General features: G+C 38.6%; 2 protein-coding genes and 1 pseudogene across 5 annotated transcripts in view; 1 reads left to right on the forward strand and 2 right to left on the reverse strand.

Annotated features, from left to right (window-relative positions):
• Positions 1-13,383, reverse strand: part of LOC311097583 (vitelline membrane outer layer protein 1 homolog) — a 193,378-nt pseudogene that overhangs the window by 179,498 nt on the left and 497 nt on the right. Inside the window, exons 3-5 of the transcript XR_014609511.1 lie at positions 6,845-6,959; positions 6,608-6,724; positions 6,207-6,389 (exon numbers count right to left, since the gene is read on the reverse strand). The product of XR_014609511.1 is annotated as a vitelline membrane outer layer protein 1 homolog (transcript). The remainder of the gene's footprint in view (positions 1-6,206; positions 6,390-6,607; positions 6,725-6,844; positions 6,960-13,383) is intronic.
• LOC311097575 (vitelline membrane outer layer protein 1-like) overlaps positions 1-13,383 on the forward strand; it is a 189,333-nt gene that overhangs the window by 122,571 nt on the left and 53,379 nt on the right. The window lies entirely within an intron of this gene.
• LOC311097558 (vitelline membrane outer layer protein 1-like) overlaps positions 4,109-13,383 on the reverse strand; it is a 39,618-nt gene continuing 30,343 nt past the window's right edge. Inside the window, exon 9 of one of the 2 annotated variants that reach the window (XM_084137346.1) lies at positions 4,109-5,014. The gene's annotated coding sequence lies outside the window, so the exon portion shown is untranslated. Of the gene's footprint in view, positions 5,015-5,666; positions 6,207-13,383 lie in introns of those variants that run through there. The other variant, XM_084137345.1, reaches the window with a different exon arrangement.

Below are 13,383 nucleotides of genomic sequence, written 5' to 3' on the forward strand. Positions count from 1 at the left end.
GAGTAATTGCTAAATTGCTTAAAAGCTAAATGCTAAAATGCTCTGTTTTTGTGCAAGATTAATGTTAAGTAGGAGGTTTCCCTAGTGGGAAAAAAGTACACTTTATTGTATTTGAAATATATTCCCCTTTTTAATAGTACATTGCAAATGTGCTAACAAAAATTGTACTATCTTTAAATATATTAAAAGTATATAGCATCATGCTTTTACCTATTTTTACAATACAACTTTTAACACACTGTAAAATAATTGTACTTTAGTATATTTTCTAAAAATATATTTAAAAATAAGCATACTTTTAACATATTTCTGAAAAGTGCACTATAAGTACATGGGTAATAAATATATGCTTAATTACATTTTTAAGAAAATTAAGAAATATTCTAAACGCTTGCATACTTTTAGTGAAGTTTTGGTGTATTTAAAGAAAACATACTTCTATGAGTACTTTGTGTAAGAACATAGCAAAATGATTAAGCTTGTAGTGTGTTTAAAATATATATACTTTATAAACACTTATGCTTACTACGATATATTTGAAATGTTTATGTATTTATCATTTTAATATTGTGAAAAAATTTACGTTTACAATGTACCAACTTATAATGTATTAGAAACATTTGTCAACTATTTAGCATTGCAATAAGTATAACTAAAATTAATGTTGTTCACTTTTACTTATTTGTAGGCTGCTTGTAAAAGGCTTCTTAAAAGGCTGTTGTCCATTACATGATACGTTTGTACTACTGAAATTCCCACAAGGATTTCAACATCATATTATTTGCATCATAGATACGTTTTCCAAAGATGTTTAAAAAAGTTTGTACTTGTTTAAATTCAAACAATTGCATAACACACGTGACTAGTCCTGATTGGTTCCAGAGTCGTTGAATGGTTGTTATTGGTTCTTATGATAATGAGTCTCGTCTCACAGAAATAGTGTCAGTCTTTCTTCTGGTTTTCATCCTCAGAGCAACGGCCAGACCGAGCGTGCCAACCAAGACTTAGAGAGAGTGTTGCGATTTTTGGTTTCTCAGAATCCTTCCTCTTGGTGCCAGAAACTCTCATGGGTTGAGTACGCACATAACTCCTTACCAGTGTCATCCACGGGCCTATCTCCATGTGAGTGTATAGCGTAGGGTACCAGCCACCTATTTTTCACAGTCTGGAATCCGAAGTCACGGTCCCCTCCGCTCACGCGTTCATCCAGAGGTGCCGCCACACTTGGAGTAGAGCCCGCGAGACTCTCCTCCAAGTGGGAGCGCGCACGAAGGCTCAGGCCGATCACCACCGGTCAAAGCCTCCCGTTTACATCGTGGATCAAAAAGTGTGGCTTTCCTCCAAGAACATTCCTCTCCGCTCCGTTTGTAACAAATTAGCTCCCAAATTCATTGGCCCGTTCACTGTCGCCAAGATTCTCAGTCCAGTGGCAGTCTGCCTCAAACTCCCTCCCGCGTACAGGAGAATTCATCCCGTTTTTCATGTCTCCAAATTACAGTTACAAAACTGCACACACAAAATGCAAAAAAAAAAAAAAAGGGGTCCCAGGAATCCATTGTTCAGAACAGATCATCTGACCTTTGACCTATTTAGGCCTATACTACAGTAAAGCAGTGATTGGTTAGTGATCAGTTAAGCAATTAGTGTTTGCACATGTGAGGAGTGTGTCTGTGTGACCTGGTGAATAAGTCTAGCATTTTGATTGGTTGTGTTTGGAAAAGGAAAGCAAGTCACTTCCTGATAGATCTTTGTGTTTTAGGTAGAGAATTGTGTGTAGTGTTTTGCAAAAAGTGTTTTATGCAATTGAAAACTGAGTCAAAGGCTGAGAAATAGCTTATGGTTTTGGAGATTTGGCATGTAGTTTTGCACTTTGAGTGAGAGGTTTCAAAAATCGTGTGACATGAAAAGATTTTGTGTGTAAGCAGTTGGTAAAAACTGTAAAGCCCGTGTTTCATTCACACATTAATCCGCCAGCCCCGGTTCACCCTCCGCCGCGACTCGTAGATGGGGAACCCACCTATTCGGTCAATCGTATTCTGGACTCGAGAAGGAGGGGATTTCAGGATTTCAGTACTTGGTAGACTGGGAGGGTTAAGGTCCGGAGGAGAGAAGTTGGGTTCCTGCTAGGGACATACTGGATCACTCCCTTATCGATGATTACAATCGCCAGGTAGGCTCTCCTGGGAGGGGGTACTGTCACAGTTCATCGATCCATGTGTTCATTTTGTGTATCTGTTGGTTGTTGTGGGTGTGGGGTCTGTGTGTGTAGTGATTGTTTGTTGCTTAGTAACCAGCTGATCACTTAATCAGCCCGCAGCTGCAGCTAGTTACTTCTGTTGTTAGCTGCCTATATCTAGCGGGAGTGATTATTGCTGGGTGTCGGTTCGTCACTCTTGTTTGTGCTCTCTTACCCAGTTCCGGTGCCTGAGTTTCCTGAGTTATTTCCTAGATCTCGTCTGTGTTTCCAGACTTCTGGAGATCGTTTGGAGTTCTCTTAATCCAGTTCCAGTTTGGCATCCCCGCTGGGTTTATTCATATCACTCATCCTCTCCTGTGAATTTGTATCCTGGTCGCCCGCCTGCTATACGTGGTGTTTTGAGTATTATCCCTGTTTCAACCTGTCTTCAATAAACTGCTTGCTTGCATTTGGATCTACGACTCTCATTCTGACAGCCTCGGCAAACGCGAGATCCGAGCCAAATAAAGAATCTTTATCGACTTTCTTCCCTCGAGAAGATAGCCAACAGGAGCAGAGCTAAAACTCTCGATAGTGCATATGTTACATGTCGGGAATTTATGAATGAACACTGTCAGCCACCCTTTACTAGAGCTGACCGTGCATGCTCTACTCCCAAATGAAACAACACATAAATCGCGTGTAAACTCGTAATGTCTAAGCGAGAGCGGGGAGGAACACACAATCCAAAATGCTGTTTGCTCGCCATTCTATTCCTGTCTAGATATATAATATGCTTGTGGACAAACAACAATAAATAGACAGAGACAGATTTCACAGAGAGCGCTTGCTGAAGACACAAAAGTTGACAATGTTTGGTCTGGGTGCGCTTTATAGCTTCCTGCCATGACGTCAACCGCCTATACGCCATTGGACTGATTTTACAAGTGCTTCATGATGCAATTATGGCACGCGACCCGAGCCACAATTAAATATCCGAACGACCGACCGATCGAACGTCAATACGAACGTCTATCCGAACGTCTTGTAAGCTACTTCTGAATGGGTGACCCATGTGACGACCTGACGTGACGTCAGCGTCTTGAAATTAGCAGTTTTTTAACCATGCAAGTATCCAAGCTGATGTGTAAAGACTATACATGGACATTAAAGGCAATACATAGAGATATTGTACACCTAAAACAACACTAAAATATTAACTGCATCCCGCTGTAGCCAACTGTAGCCTAGCCTACTTGAATAAGCCTTTTACAGTTTTTCTGAATTGCTAAAACACTAAACTCCATTCTCTTAACCAAATTATCAATAGCCTAAACCAATCTGTCGAATAAATCACTATTTCTGCAAAACTTTAAACAAGTTCAGGCAATTAGACACGGTTTGCAAATCTCCTGCACTCCTTTTTCAAAACTCTAAAGTCTAAACACATTCTCACTTATTAAAACACACATTTGTGTCGCAAAACACTAAACACAAGAGGCAAAACTTCACACACAACGATTCAAAATTGTTCACACTGATTTCTAATGATGTGATCAAACCAACTGTATAATATGAGCCAGTTCAGAGTGTAGGCCTACAGGTGACACAAGTGCACTGATGATATGAACAATATATGGAAATAATCTGAGAGGGAGAGGAGGAAGGGCAAGGTGTGGACCGTGTTGTCAAGGCTGGATGTGTCAGACAGACGGTTTTTCTCTTCGTCTGGCTGGAGACAACATTGTCTGTGATGTGGACAAAGTCCTCAGGCCAGAGCCAGCAAGAAGACATGATGTTGAAGCAGAATAATCTCTCATTGTCCTTGATTTTGCAGTTGCACAACTTACAGTATTGCTTTTCATTTAGAGTTTTATTCGACCTTTTAGGCTTTTGCAGTTGAACTGCAGTATTTTTACAGTATGCAAGTAATAATAATAATAACCTTTATTTTCTATAGTGCCTTCAACTGTACATCTCAAAGCGCTTTACAGAAACAAATAAAACAACAAATATACACCATATAAAATAATCCACAATATAAAATTAAAATTAAAGCAACAAAATACACCATATAAAATAATGCACAATGAAAGATTTATGCAAATATTCAATTAAAAGCTACCCTAAAAAATGAGTTTTAAGGTAAGATTTAAAAATGCTAAGAGATTTGTGACAAGTGCTGAATATACAGACATTCAATAGGCCTACTATTCAATATTCAGTAAAATATTATATATTCGCAGTGCATACAGAATACAATATGTTCACCTTATCAGTTGCAATTACTGGACTTTTTTATGTAATTCTAATATCATAGTAGGCCTATCCAAAATTACTTTAATGATGAGTAATTGACATTTCTGCACTCTTTGAACAGACAGCGACTTCAGCGCACAGCTACTTGTTGCACGTTAATGTGTTTTTTTCTTCCCTATTTTGGAAATGCACAGATAAAAAAAAAATTCTTAACCGCTCTCAAACCTGTTTAGTTTTTCCTTTTGATTTGTCTGCTATTTAGTGTCATTTGTTTGTTGTGTCATTCATTTAGTGCCTCTGGATTTGTTGATGTTTCCTGGACTGATTCCGGTTACCGACCTTTAGCGCCCGGCTTTCGGCCCTCCTAAAAAAGTTTAGGGTAAAAGGATAAACATTATTACACTTTAATTTAATGTATTGTTCCTGTAGAGAATGTTAGTCATTCTCAGGGAAAGCATGAACAGATAAGTGTAGAGCAAAAGAATGTGAAACTACAAGGTTCTGTTTAGAAAGTCTTTATTGCTGATATTTGACAACCGTTTCAGCAGAAGTTCAGGAGTCTTCAGAAGAATCACTAACCTACAAGAAAGAATAAAATAATTTAAAATAAAATAAACTCCAATAATAGACGGGATGAAAATGTCCCGATCATCCGGTTAAGCTTTATTTTGGCATAATGACCAGCCGACTTTGCAATATTCTTTACAAAATTGTTGTATGACATGGTTCTGTCAGGGTCCCTTGTCGGTCTTGTTTTGTTTGATGTTTCTTTGTTTGTCTTGTGTCTGACCAGACACATGGCTCTGTCTTAGTTTGTGTTGGCGTGTGTGTGTGTGTGTGTGTGTGTGTGTGTGTGTGTGTGTGTGTGTTTGTGTTATCTCTCAGCTTGTCAGTCAGTGCTAGAGTTAGTGGTTCTGTCAGTTCTAGCTTTGTATTTATTTACTTTCTTTTTTTCAGTCTTTTTTTTGTTCCTGATTTTTAGTGAAGTCCTAGTCTTTATTTTGCTCTAGTTCTCCCAAGCTTTATTTTTGGTTCATCTCTTGTTTTTCCTTTTGTTAACTGATCTTTTATTTATTTTCTCTTTAGCTTGTCCTCAAGGTGGCAGTCTTGTTTTATTTCTTTGTTTACTAGTTCCAGTTATTCATTCATAGAAATTGTTTTATTTTTCCTTTGCTATAGCTCCAGTTATATTTAGTTTCTTATTGTTTTCTGGTGTTCTAGTTTTCGCCAGTTTTTATTTTTGCTCTTGTTTTTGTTGTTTTGTGTGTGTGTTCTCTTGTGTTGGTTCCTGTCCGCTCCCCGAGGTTCCCTGCCTGCTGGTTCCTTCTGTCTGGCAGTTAGACTGGTTTGAGGTCTGTGTGCAGTAAGTGTCAGATCTCTGCTTCATGCTTCCTTGCCCTGTCTTTAACCATCTGTCCAGCCTGGTCACGTCCTCAGCAGTTCTTCAGCCTGTTGTCCTCTGGAGTTGGATCCAGCAGTCACCCTCATCTGTCCTGTAGCTGTTTCCGGTTGACCCTTCTGTTTGGACTGTTCCTGCCTCACCCTGTCTTGTACTGTCTTCTGTTAATAACTATCACTCCCCTGCTCATTCTGCGTCTGGGACTCCCCTATCTGAATCCTGACAGGTTCATGTTAGTTTATCATAGTATGATGATCATCCATTCGATCTTCTTGCTGTTCTTGTTGTCATCCTCTTACACCTGAAAGAATAAACAGATTTAGTTGATCTGCAGTGTGTGTCAGTCTGAGTTTTTGATTGTGATCACATCACCTTAATCACAGCAGAACATGCGCACGTCATTGAGAGCGGTGTCGTCTCCACTTCCCTGTGACCCTTCTATCCGGGTCTTGTTGCCGCAGATTCCTGTTCCTTTACATTTTGGACTTACATTTTCCCCAATCGCCCCAGTCTGTACCGTCACCCTGCAGCAAAAAACCATCACTGCAGGTGAACCTGGAGAAAAATCGAATGTAATAATATTATGATAAAATATGTTATTAATGTGTGCTGTTGGATTGAATGTCAGTCACATGATCACCTGCAGCTGACGGCCTAATATGAACAGCAGCACGACTGCGAGTGTGATATTAATTGAACTGCTTGATGAGGAAAAACGGAGTCCTTTAATAGCAAAACAAAACCCAGGATGACTTATAGCAGCACACACTCGCCTGATGTTGTTTGCGGCCGTATCATCAAATGCAAATCCTTGGGAAGATTCGACTCTCAGCTGGAAAGCTTTCAAGAATCCAGAATGATACCATTTGACATCTGTCCACTCACCCCAGCTAAAGAAGACACAAAAAGGTTTCCTGATCAAATCAATTATTATTTTCAAGAAAATCCTCAATTCACATATCTAGCTGAAACACTTAATGTAAGAATTCGTAATAATCTGAGTCCATTACTGTCCTACGTCGGACTCAATAGAGGCGTAGCGCTTATGTGAGCCTGATGATCCTTTGGACCGATCGACACAGTGAAGACGAATCCCATTGAGCGCTGTATCATCACCAGCACCAACTGGGGCCTGTTTCAGAAAGGAGGTTAAGTGAAAACTCTGAGTATGTTAACCCTGAAATGAGGGAAACTCTGAGTTTTCTGTTTCAGAATGGGAGGTATGTTAAACCTGAGAAAGCAGAGTAAGTCAAGCCCGTTTCTGAAAGAGAGGTAACTTATACTCAGAGTCAGTTACCATGGTAACTTACTCTGTGAACCTAACCTGGTCCGGAGCAGGTTTTCTTCGGTAAACCCAGAGTTTCTATCGGTCTCCTCCCCTTTTTTAAAGGGGAAGCGGTGTTTAAACACCTCATTCATTCTTTCAGTAAATTTTTATTAATAAAATTTATATTTTATTAATTAATAAAATATTGCTATTTTTACTGCAGTTTTTTTCTTTTTTTTTTTTTAATAAGATGAAGTCTATATAACTCAACTGGCAACTGAAAATACAGTAGTAGATTAGAGTTACATAATGTAGTTCTAAACAAATTCTACAGAATTAAACTGTGGCATTTACTGGAAATCACTGAAATGTGTTGATCTGTGCAACAGAAGTTGATGGACCGTTCTCCTGCTGTTCTTCCACACTCTGAGGGCGGAGGGAGAGATAAGAATACCCGTTTATACTTAGATTTAAACTTAGATTATCCACATAAAAATTTGAAAAAATCTGAATGGGTAGATTGTTTGATGTGTAGACACATAATATTAACATTACCTCTGTAGGCCTCTCTGTGGCAGCAGAAACTATTTATCCTCATCGTCCTATGAAGATGAGCATTTGGTCGAGTACACTTTATAACACTATTTCATTTCTGGTGTATTGAGTAGGCGACTTACAACTACCTGGGGTTCTGTTGGGACAGGAGGCTCCAAAATTATATCGACTTCCGGTTCGATGGCGCCTGTGTTTGGCTTTGCCTCCGCGGCTGGATGTTTGTCCCGAGTTATTTTGTTTGTCTTTTGTGCCATACTACTACTAAGTTTGTCAACAAAAGTTGTGTCTACTGCATGGGTGTATGATCGCCAAACACTGCTGCTAATCCGATCTTCCTTGGTGGAGCGCAGCAACGGATATAATGGATATAACGTTATCTGGAATGGTATTGACGCAGCCCCATTCGTGCGTCCGACTGGATTTGACTGCACGCGACATGGAGAGGGCCTAATACGATCTACAATTAAACGGAGGAGAAAGCGAGGAAAAAGGGCAGGGAGACAGACTCATTTGAAAAAACTTTTCAAATTGAGGATTTTCAACTATGACTCCAGACCTTCATGCCTTCTTTCGGTTTTCCCTGATGTCCCTATGGTTCTGGTTCCAGGGTACCGGAGAAGTTTCGACGTCACATCTGGACGCGGTGTGTGCTCGGAACATCTGAGGTCGCTGACACGAGCCTGTTGCACTGCTTCGGTTGTTCCTGCACCGCTTAGGATGGGCCTTATAAATGCGCGTTCAATTGCAAACTAATCTCTCCTACTCAGCGATTTATTTACGTCCAAAGCCATGGACTTCTTGTTGCTTACGGAGACTTGGCAACGGGATATGGAATATTATCACCTGAATGAGCTTTGCCCGATGGGCTGTGAATTTATTAGCTCGCCAAGACTCACTGGTCGGGGTGGAGGCCTTGCTGTGGTTTTTAAAAAGCGTTTTATCTGCCAGTCAATGAGAGCTGACGCGTACTCTTCATTTGAACTACAGATGACTAAGGTTGGTCGCTCTAATTCAGTTTACTGCATCGTGGTTTACCGGCCACCTGGACCAGTGTCTACTTTTCTTACTGAGTTTTCTGACTTCCTATCATCTGTTATTAAGCTTGACAGAGTGATTATTGCTGGCGATTTTAATATACATGTAGATGATCCTTTGTGTAAAACTGCGTCTGAATTTGTAAATATTACTGAATCGTTTAATTTCATTCAGCATGTCTCTGGCCCTACGCACAGCAAAGGGCATACGCTCGATCTTGTCTTTTCTCATGGTGTTAATATTAATAACATCAGTATTGAAGATGTACTTGTTAGTGACCACAAATGCATTTTATTTGAACTTGTTTGTGATGAGGATCCTCTCCCTGTTAAACGAGAGACCTGCTCACGATTGATCACTCAGCGTACTATTGAGAAATTTTCTGCCGCTTTTGATTCAAGCTCTGTTCTTATTTCAACCGATGTAGACACCTGTGCACAGGCTTTTAATGATCACTGTACCCTGCTGTTGGACAAAGTGGCACCTTTTAAAACTAGAGAAATAGCAGCCGTTAATACATCACCGTGGATGAATGAAGCCATTCATAGTTTAAGACGTGTTTGCCGGAAAACCGAGCGCTTATGGAAAGCGACTCAGCTACAAGTCCATCGCGTGTATCTTAAAGATCTTTTTATTAACTTGCATGAAATGATTAAAGAGGCTAGAGCCTCTTATTTTACTAATTTGATATCTGCATGTAAGAAAAAACCTAAGGCTCTCTTTGAAACTATTAATAATATTGTTTCTCCTGGCTTATGTATTGTCCCTGTGTTTTCAAATGGTGACTGTAACCACTTTTTGTCTCACTTTGTGGATAAGGTTAGAGCTGTCAGAGCAAGCTTGGTTCCATCAGCAAACCATCATATAGGTCTAACTGATTATCAAAGACCTTCAATACTGGACTCTTTCTGCCCCATTACGCTGAAAGAAATAATTAAATTAGTGGGCACGATGAGACCTTCACAAAGCCCGGTAGATATCTTACCCGCATCTCTGTTTTTAAAATCCATGAATCATCTTGGCCCATGTTTGGTCTCAATTTTAAATTTGTCTCTTCAATTGGGCAAGGTACCTAATTGTTTTAAACATGCTGTTGTTCAGCCTACCTTGAAAAAGAACAATCTTGATGCAGCTACTTTTAAAAATTATAGGCCTATTTCCAAATTGCCATTTATTTCTAAAATTTTAGAAAAGGTTGTGGCGAACCAGCTGAATAATGTTTTAAATGCGCACAATATCTTTGACAAATTTCAGTCTGGGTTTCGAAAAAAAACACTCAACTGAAACAGCCCTCCTTAGGGTCTCAAATGATATTTTGATGGCTGCTGATGGGGGTAAATGCTCTGTGCTGGTTCTCTTAGACCTCAGTGCAGCGTTTGACACTGTCGATCACTGCACTCTGATAGATAGACTGAAAAAAACTGTGGGAATTACTGGGTCAGCTCTGAATTGGTTTTCCTCCTATCTCTCCGACAGGAGTTTTTCGGTGTCCGTAGGGAAATATATGTCAGATTCTGCTCCTTTGTCCTGTGGTGTGCCCCAAGGGTCTGTGCTTGGCCCTCTGTTGTTCAGCCTGTATATGCTTCCTCTTGGGAAGATTATTAGTAGCTTTGGAGAAATATCATATCACTGCTATGCAGATGATATTCAATTATATTTTTCTTTTAACTCTGATAGGCTAGACAAACTGTCCTTGTTGCATAACTGCCTAGCCTCCATCAACAATTGGATGGCAGACAATTTTTTGCAGCTAAACCAAGATAAAACTGAGGTGCTGATTTTTGCTCCTGACAACATTTTTCCCAAGATTAAACTGGCCATTGGGGCTCTATCACCCTCAGAATGTAATGCTGTGCGAAACCTAGGTGTCATTTTTGATAGATCTATGTGTTTTAACAGTCATGTTAAATCTGTGGTTCGTTCCTGTTTTTTCCATCTCAGGAATATCGCTAAAATCAGATCTGTAGTTTCTAATAATGAGATGGAGATGCTTGTTCATGCTTTTATTTCGTCTCGTCTTGACTACTGCAATGTACTGTACACTTGTTTAAACAATTCCTCCATGGACAAATTGCAAGTAGTTCAGAATGCTGCTGCTAGACTTTTAACAAAGACCAAAAGAAGATCTCACATTAAACCTATACTCAAGGCTCTTCACTGGCTTCCAGTTAGTTTTAGAGTGCAATTTAAAATTTTAACCATTACTTTTAGAGCCTTGCATAATCAAGCTCCGGCGTATATCCAGGATATACTTCATGCCTACACTTCAGGCCGTTCTTTGAGGTCTTCGGGTCAAGATCTTTTAACTGTTCCTAGAACACGTTTAAAAACGAGAGGTGACCGCGCTTTTTGCGTGGTGGCTCCAAGGCTCTGGAACGCTCTTCCATTAGACTTGAGAGCTTTGGACTCTGTAGAAATTTTTAAAAAGCGCCTAAAGACACATCTTTTTAGACAAGCTTTTAACTATTTTTTTTTTATTTTTATTTTTTTTTATTGTGGCACATATATTGTATATGTGTAATTTTGTATTGTATGTGCATTTATGTTATATGTAAACATATAACTCTGTGAAGCACTTTGTGACTCCATTGTCTGTGAAAAGTGCTATAGAAATAAAGCTTACTTACTTACTTACAAAAGACAGATATTACCATCAGAATCTGTTAGGACCAACAAAAAACCCAACCTCAAAGTAAAATAAATGGAAATATCAAAAATAGCCTATCTAAAAAAATAACACATATGTAAACCTCTTACATTTTATGAAGGCCCTTGGATCTTTGGGACTGGCTCTGAAGTCCGTCCTGGAATTCCCTCAGCTGTAAATGCTGCTGCACTGCTAGACACTGGATGCTATTTAGTTATTTAATATGTCAAATGTTTGAAAAGTCAGGTAGCCTTCACCCATGATATGCTCAAGCCTTACCTGATTGAATTATGTTTTTATATTTAATTTTCAGCTGCTGCCATGTTCTTTTAATGCCTGCAGGATTGCTCCACATGAAAATTAAAATTAGGTTGAATAACATAGGCCTACTGTTCTTCCAGTTTCACCTCTGATATTATAACAGTTGGGCAAGTTACTCTAAAATAGTTATCAATGTTATCTTCAACAGTGTAATTAGATTAATGTAATAATTACTATCTTTAGAAAGTATTGGTCTACTTATTACTAATTACTAAATCCCATATCAACCTCAACCACTTGAACAATACAAGGAGAGACAAGAAACTGCACTTTTAATGCTTTCAAATAAACAGTATACAATTGCATGAACTATTCTTGATTTGACCAAAGTGTGTAGAGGGAGAAGGTTACATTAAAAATATACCTTTTAAAAATGTATGTTAAATCCACTATTGTTTTATTCAGAATTGTTCTCTATAGTCTATGCAGTAGCCTATTTAATGTAATTACATCAGATTTTATTTTTAATTACATAAGAATTAAGAGTTATCCCTTTAATTAAATCACAATATTTAGATTACTTGGTAATTAATTACACCCAACACTGTATAACAGTAATTCCTCTCTTTGTTTGGCGCTGTTGCCATGGTGACTCGTAATATCTGCGCTCCATTGATAATGGCTTTTTATAGTTGTGGTGCACGCGCTTAACTCAGAGTAGGTCAACTCAGAGTTGATTGAACTAACTCATTTCAGCTGTTCTGTAACCGAAAACTCAGAGTTTCCATTCTCAGGGTAAGTCAACTCAGAGTTCAAGTTTTAACTCAGAGTTGGTTGAACCTCCTTATTGAAACAGGCCCCTGGGGCCTGATGTATAAACGTTGCGTACGCACAAAATGGGCATAGAAATATGCGTACGCATTTTTCCACGCACATATCGGGATTTATAAAAAATAAACTTGGCGTAAATAAGTGCGCACCGTAAGGATGCTCTTGACCGTGCGTACGCACATTCTGGAGACAAAGGGAATTGGCGACACCGATGGTGAGCTGGAGTTAAATGTCTTTTTGGTCACTTTTAGACAGAACATCTAAGACATATACAGAAAGATAATACAAAATATAATTTTACTCACCCAAGTCTATCACTTGAAGCAAATATACATCCCTTCTTAAATGTCCGCGCCAGCGAGCGCGTTGGGCCGTTTAGTGAAACTGACGCAAATAACACTTTAAATAAATAAAATAATGATTTAAACTATGTTTTACTTCTGATATAAACATTTAGATTAAATATGCCATTCAAATTAATGGAGTTAAACACTTAAACATGAAATCATTACTGAGAAGTAACAAAAAAAAAAAATTATATTCACTCAATATAAATATTTGTTGTGGATGCGATGTTTTCAAACACTTTTCCTGTGGCGTGCTGTGTTTTAATGTTTTAACCACAGAGATAATTTATCATGATAATACCAGATTGTCTGAGAAAATAGTTTCGTGCAAATAATGCCCAAGGCCTATCTGTTTCCATTAAAAATATAAATCAATTAAAAATACAATTCGGCCAGTGGAAAAGATTGAGAAAAACTTTCTCCGAAATGTTTTTTACACTATTTGATTTATGTATTCAAAAACAAGGCAAGATATCTATGTGATTTTTATTAATGTAATGTGTCTTGTACGTTAAACATTATCACGTGGATGAATAATCATATGCAAATGATATGCAGATGAGGATCTGCATAGTAAAACTAGGCGTTGTAAACTCCATATATGGT

The sequence above is a fragment of the Abramis brama genome (assembly GCF_963993115.1).
Source record: "Abramis brama genome assembly, chromosome: 15".
Classification (NCBI taxonomy): domain Eukaryota; kingdom Metazoa; phylum Chordata; class Actinopteri; order Cypriniformes; family Leuciscidae; genus Abramis; species Abramis brama.